Below are 6,077 nucleotides of genomic sequence, written 5' to 3' on the forward strand. Positions count from 1 at the left end.
TTAGGAAAAGAGGGCGGAAAAGAAGGGGGTTGCAAGCATAGGATCTGTGCTCCAGTATTCTCTTAGGGAGTTCTTCTTTACAATCCCCATGAGAAGGACTGTCACCAGGAAGGTATACATTTCAATTGTGGTTATCCCCCGGACTCCTGGCTCTCTCTTCTCCTGTAGCTCCAAGGCATAGAGTTTGGTCTCTGCTATGTCTCCCACCAGCTCCTCTGTCAGAAAACAAGTTGAAGCACTCTGCCTCAGATGAAAAGGGCAAGGGGCGTTGCACTCCAGACTGGGACTCATCAAAGCAAACAGCAGGGTCAGGAAGGGTGAAATGGCTGGCGGCCTTCCAGCTACCACAGGATTCCTGTACTTCATCCATTGTTGGCCTGCCTCCATCACCACCAGCATCTTCAAAGGGAACTGGGACTTTGTCAGTGGACAAAGGGTCCTCAGGTTCCTGGTCCTCAATGGCTGGAGGGCAGCTCCTCACTGTCACTGTCAAAATCTGATTCTTGACTTTTAGACTCATTGTCAGAATTGTAAAAAATCTCCAGAATTTCCGCATTTGTGAGTTGTCTCCCTTTGAAAGACATTGCTAATGCTACAGCTGAGCTCACTAGCGACATACAGTATATAAACAACAACAGTGAATGGCTCAGAGTGGGAGTGAGAGGTTATGTGATTGACTGCCTGCACGTGCCATTTGTATCAAATCACTATCATAAAATGTTTTGTTTGGTAATTATTGATATATTTACTGTTTTATTCACATGTTTTTCAAGTACCTGTGATAAATCATGCATTCCAATTCTTGCATAGATTGTAATGGGCACATTATTATGTGTGTAAAATACTTTTTTGAAGGTTGTACTGATTATGACGAGCTAAGCTAAATCCAGCTAGATGAGCCATGTTTGTTGACATACAATGCATTCTGGGTTTTAAGTAATCGTCTGTCAGACCAAAGATGCTATAACAAAATTAGGTGAGTAAGGGTTCACTCATTTTTTGAGAACTTCAAGAAGTGAATGGTGGGATGTGAACAATGGCAGATGACACACCACTTCAACTTGTATACTATAAAGAGACCAAACTCATCTTGTCTTACCTTTGATTTCTGTGAGGGAAAAAAAACATGGCGGTGCGCTGAAACTAATTGTCGGATTAGTTTTGATTTCTAGAAAGTGTTTTACTATAATTCATTTGTGCAATGGTGAGTTCACCCGTGATGTGAGTAATTATAAAGAGTAATTGCTATTATCTAATTCATATTGTAGTTTGTCAGCCGAGAGTTATACAATATAACCGCTTGTGTTGCATCAATCTTTCCTCAGTTAGCGCTAGGACAAATGTAGCCTACATTTTTCCGGTTTGGATGATTGCGTTAAGCTATAGATACTTCTGTGAATATCTGAACATTGCATCCAAAAATAAACTGCTCACATTCTGGACATAACTTTGTAAGGACTGTGTTTGTGCAAAATGTTTCCAAAAAAACAGTGTGGCCTGCTCAAACGCTGATTGTTGTGTTCTAATCATGTTGTTGCGTTCTAAACGTTCTAATCACACGGGTGTGATCGTATGCTTCATGGTCCACTGTAGAGTGATCACACCCGTGTGATGGTACGTGTAAAAGGGTTAAAGAAAAAAATAAGCAAACATGTTTAGTGATTGCCAAAAGGCATGTGGGAGACTCCACAAACTTATGGAAGACTGCACTCTGGTCAGATGAGACTGAAATTGAGCTTTTTGGCCATCAAGGAAAAGTCTAGCGCAAACCAAACACGTCTCATCACCCCGAGAACACCATCTCCACAGTGAAGCATGGTGGTGGCAGCATCATACTGTGGGGATGTTTTTCATCGTCAGGAACTGGGAAACTGGTCAGAATTGAAGGAATGATGGATGGCGCTAAATACAAGGAAATTCTTGAGAGAAACCTGTTTCAGTCTTCCAGAGATTTGAAACTGGGATGTAGGTTCACCTTCCAGGAGGATAATGACCCTAAGCATACTGCTAAAGCAACACTTGAGTGGTTTAAGAGTACACATTGAAATGTCTTGGAATGGCCTAGTCAAGGCCCAGACCTCAATCCAATTGAGAATCTGTGGAATGACTTAAAGACTGCTGTGTACCAGCGGAACACATCCAACTGGAAGGAGCTGGATCAGTTTTGCCTTGAATAATGGGCATCAATCCCAGTGGCAAGATGTGCCAAGCTTATAGAGACATACCCCAAGAGACTTGCAGCTGTAATTGCTGCAAAAGGTGGCTCTTCAAAGTATTGAATTTTGGTGGTGGGGGAGGTGAATAGTTATGCACGCTCAAGTTTTCTGTTTCTATTTATTTTTTTGAAAACAAGTTATTTTTTTCATTTCACTTCACCAATTTGGACAATTGTGTGTATGTCCGTTACATGAAATCTAAATAAAAATCCATTTAAATTACAGGTTGTAATGCAACGAAATAGGAAAAACGCCAAGGGGGATGAATACTTTTGCAAGGCACTGTACAATTAGAGCAAAGTGGGTGAAGGTTATCTTCAAGTTACAATTACATACTCTCTGAACATTTTAAAGGAGAGCATGGCTGCAACATACACAAGGTTATACTTCCACTGGGAACTATTTTAGGATACACAAAACAATTCTGGTGTTTTTAATAAAATAAAAACAATACATTTGGCTCCTTTAGTTGGACTATGTTGGTCTGGGGATACAACAAAGTAATAGGACGTTCTCACACCGTTCTTATCAATACAGATTGAGATACAGTGCATTACTGCCGCATACAGTACTCACGATGAACTACAATTACTGGTGCTCTTCAGCCTGCTTAGTTACACTTCCTTGTTTAAACAGTAGGGGTCAGTGTTACACCGGCCTATCCCCTGCTGACTGTAATAGGTCCTGAGCTTTCCCTGCTAAGCTCATAGGGTCAGGGAAAACTCTAACCATTAACCATTACACATATTTCTTAGACTACTTATCCCTTTGAAAACGTCTTTCTCAATAACTGCTCTTGTGCGGTTTTCAGTGGAGTGATGTTACATTCACAGACCATGTAAACCAGGTTGCACCATGAACCCCTAGTCAAAAGGTTTTGGTTTGAGGTAATGCTGATGCTGATGAAGTATCTGCTGTGAAATATACAGTAAATGATCTTAGATAAGGGGGAACCATATTGCCTTTGTTTATGTGTGTGAGGTATTTTACACATAGATATGAGGCAATTCAGGTTCCTTCAAGATGGTTGGAGACATGTTCCATTTCAGCAGAGCTGGTTCACTGTGGTGCTCTAAAGCAGAGGTTCCCAAACTTTGTTGTTTTCTATTTTATCCTATTTAGTCTATTTCTATGGGCACAAGCACTGTCCATGACACAAACTGTTCACACCCCTCTTGTTGGTGAAGAGAATTCAGCAGGTTTAAAGCTTCTTCTGTCTTGCAATTCTACATTTTTGCCACGTCTAATAGGTATTCATGCGATATTTGAGTGACTAAAATATTAGAACATCATCTCTGGGCTAAAAAAACTAAATAAGAAAACGTTAGCTGGGCTAGTTGATCTGGATATTTCTGACAAGTTATAAATAGCTCTCTAAGGTATGCAATTACTAACATGACAAGAGGAACTGATGATGCACTACCCAATTTCAAAATTGCACCTTGGGCATTCTGCTATTACAACTCTCAAGAGTAATTTTAAAGTCGGACGGAGTTCCTGCACCCCACTGCCGACCCCTCGTTCCCCCTACACATTTTGGGAATCACCGCTCGAAAGCATGTCTGGAAACGCTGTAGAAATCCCAGCCTAGATGAAAACAACACCCAGAATGGAAACCCTTAAGTGATTAATGCACCAAAATGACACAAAAGCTGCAATGTTGTGAATGTGCTGAGGGCAGGTTAGAGTTATCTGAGGTCATTGGTATAACTACTTTCAGACTAAGTTGTTTGTGTTAACACACTTGATTTACAACTTATACTTGCACTTATGTTGCTTGTTTTCAAACATTCAAAACCTTAAAAAGCAAAACATGAAGTAAAATTGTACAGTATCTTCTATACCTTGAAGATCGAATCCGCATTTGAAACTGTGCCACAGTGCCACAGCACCTTTTTGTATTTTTTTTGTTGTTGTTGATGAAATGGAGGATTGTCCGGTAGTGTGGTAAAAAAAATATCTGTACATATTATGCTGTTTTATTGCGTGTGCAATGATGTCCGAGGGGGGAAAAAACAGTGTGCTTTATTTGCAGTAACTTCTTAGTTGTGGCATTATCCCAAATGGACGTAGCAGTTTGACCAAATAAGGATTCTAGCTTTAAAGGGGCAGTTTGGGATTGGTACTATCAGAACTCAGGATAAGACTCAGATGCAGACAGCGCTTGTCACAAATGTTTATTGACCCAAACACGGGGCAGGCGAAAGACTTAGAATGTCCCTGTGGCTAACTTTTCTATGCACAACGAAATGGAGGTTGTCGTGGAAATTCAGTACTGAGAGAGACTTATTAATTTCTTCAAATAATCATCTTTATTTAATATTGATTAATTATTGCAATAATGAAACCGTCAGCCCAAGAGTCTTGACTGTCAGACCGAGTGCTTGAATCATACAGAGAATACTGTGTCTTTATATACCAAACTTAAAAATGCTTCAACCATGGCTGGCTCCACCATTCCCAGATAGATTGGGGGCGCACCACTTTGGGCTCATCCTGGCTTTATCTGCCCCTGGCGTTATCTTAACCCCCGACCCTGGCCTCATTTCCCAGGCCAGGATGTCTAAGGACCACTGAGGCCTTTGTTCTACTCCTCTCTATCCCAGCTAAACATACACCATATGTTGTCTATGGAATGCAGGCTCAATCAGACCAGAGACATATGTCTCACATGCACCACTAATCATAGAATGAAATGTGGATATTTGGTTTCTTATCACCGAGACATCAATCAGTTGTCAGCTTCAAGCCATTTCTAGTAAAAACCCATGTACTTGACACCCAGACTAGCTGCGGGAAGCTGGAGTTGACACCATAAAACTCAGCATTAGCAGGACAGAAATACCTTACTGTTTGTTAAGTAAATAAAAATGAAATATCCACCAAATAAGGTGAATACATAATATTTCTATCACAAGGTCCATTTGTAAGAACCAACTATCAGAACCTAACCAGAAGCAGACCATTACATCCAGATGTCCTGCTCAAAATGAATTATTGCATTTGTTTGCATTTTCCCCCTGGATCTGATTTACGTTAGCATTTTGCATGTTATGTCAAATGATGGATTACTACCTTTTCTCAATGAGGTTAAACCTCCCTGAAATAACTGAACCAAGGCCGGGGGGCTGTTTTTTAATCAGAATGCACATTGGCAGTATGGCGGAATGGCACCCCAATTCTTCATGACATCATCATTCAGTGGAAAACAATAAGATGTACACTACCGTTCAAAAGTTTGTGGTCACTTAGAAATGTTCTTGTTTTTGCCCATTAAAATAACATCAAATTGATCAGAAATAATGTAGACATTGTTAATGTTGTAAATTACTATTATAGCTGGAAACAACAGATTTTTAATGGAATATCTACATACAGTAGGCGTACAGAAGCCCATTATCAGCAACCAGCACTCCTGTGTTCCAATGGCACGTTGTGTTAGCTTATCCAAGTTTATCATTTTAAAAGGCTAATTGATCGTTAGAAAACTTTTTTGCAATTATGTTAGCACAGCTGAAAACTGTCTTTCTTTAGACTAGTTGAGTATCTGGAGCATCAGCATTTGTGGGTTCAATTGCAGGCTCAAAATGGCCAGAAACAAACAACTTTCTTCTGAAACTTGCAAGTCTATTATTGTTCTGAGAAATGAAGGCTATTCCATGAGAGAAATTGCCAAGAAACTGAAGATCTCGTACAACGCTATGTACTACTCCCTTCACAGAACAGAGCAAACAGGCTCTAACCAGAATAGAAAGAGGAGTGGGAGGCCCCGGTGCACAACTGAGCAAGAGGACAAGTACATTAGAGTGTCTAGTTTGAGAAACAGAAGCCTCACAAGTCCTTAACTGCCAGCTTCATTAA

The sequence above is a fragment of the Oncorhynchus masou genome, chromosome 5 (assembly GCF_036934945.1).
Source record: "Oncorhynchus masou masou isolate Uvic2021 chromosome 5, UVic_Omas_1.1, whole genome shotgun sequence".
NCBI classification, from domain to species: domain Eukaryota; kingdom Metazoa; phylum Chordata; class Actinopteri; order Salmoniformes; family Salmonidae; genus Oncorhynchus; species Oncorhynchus masou.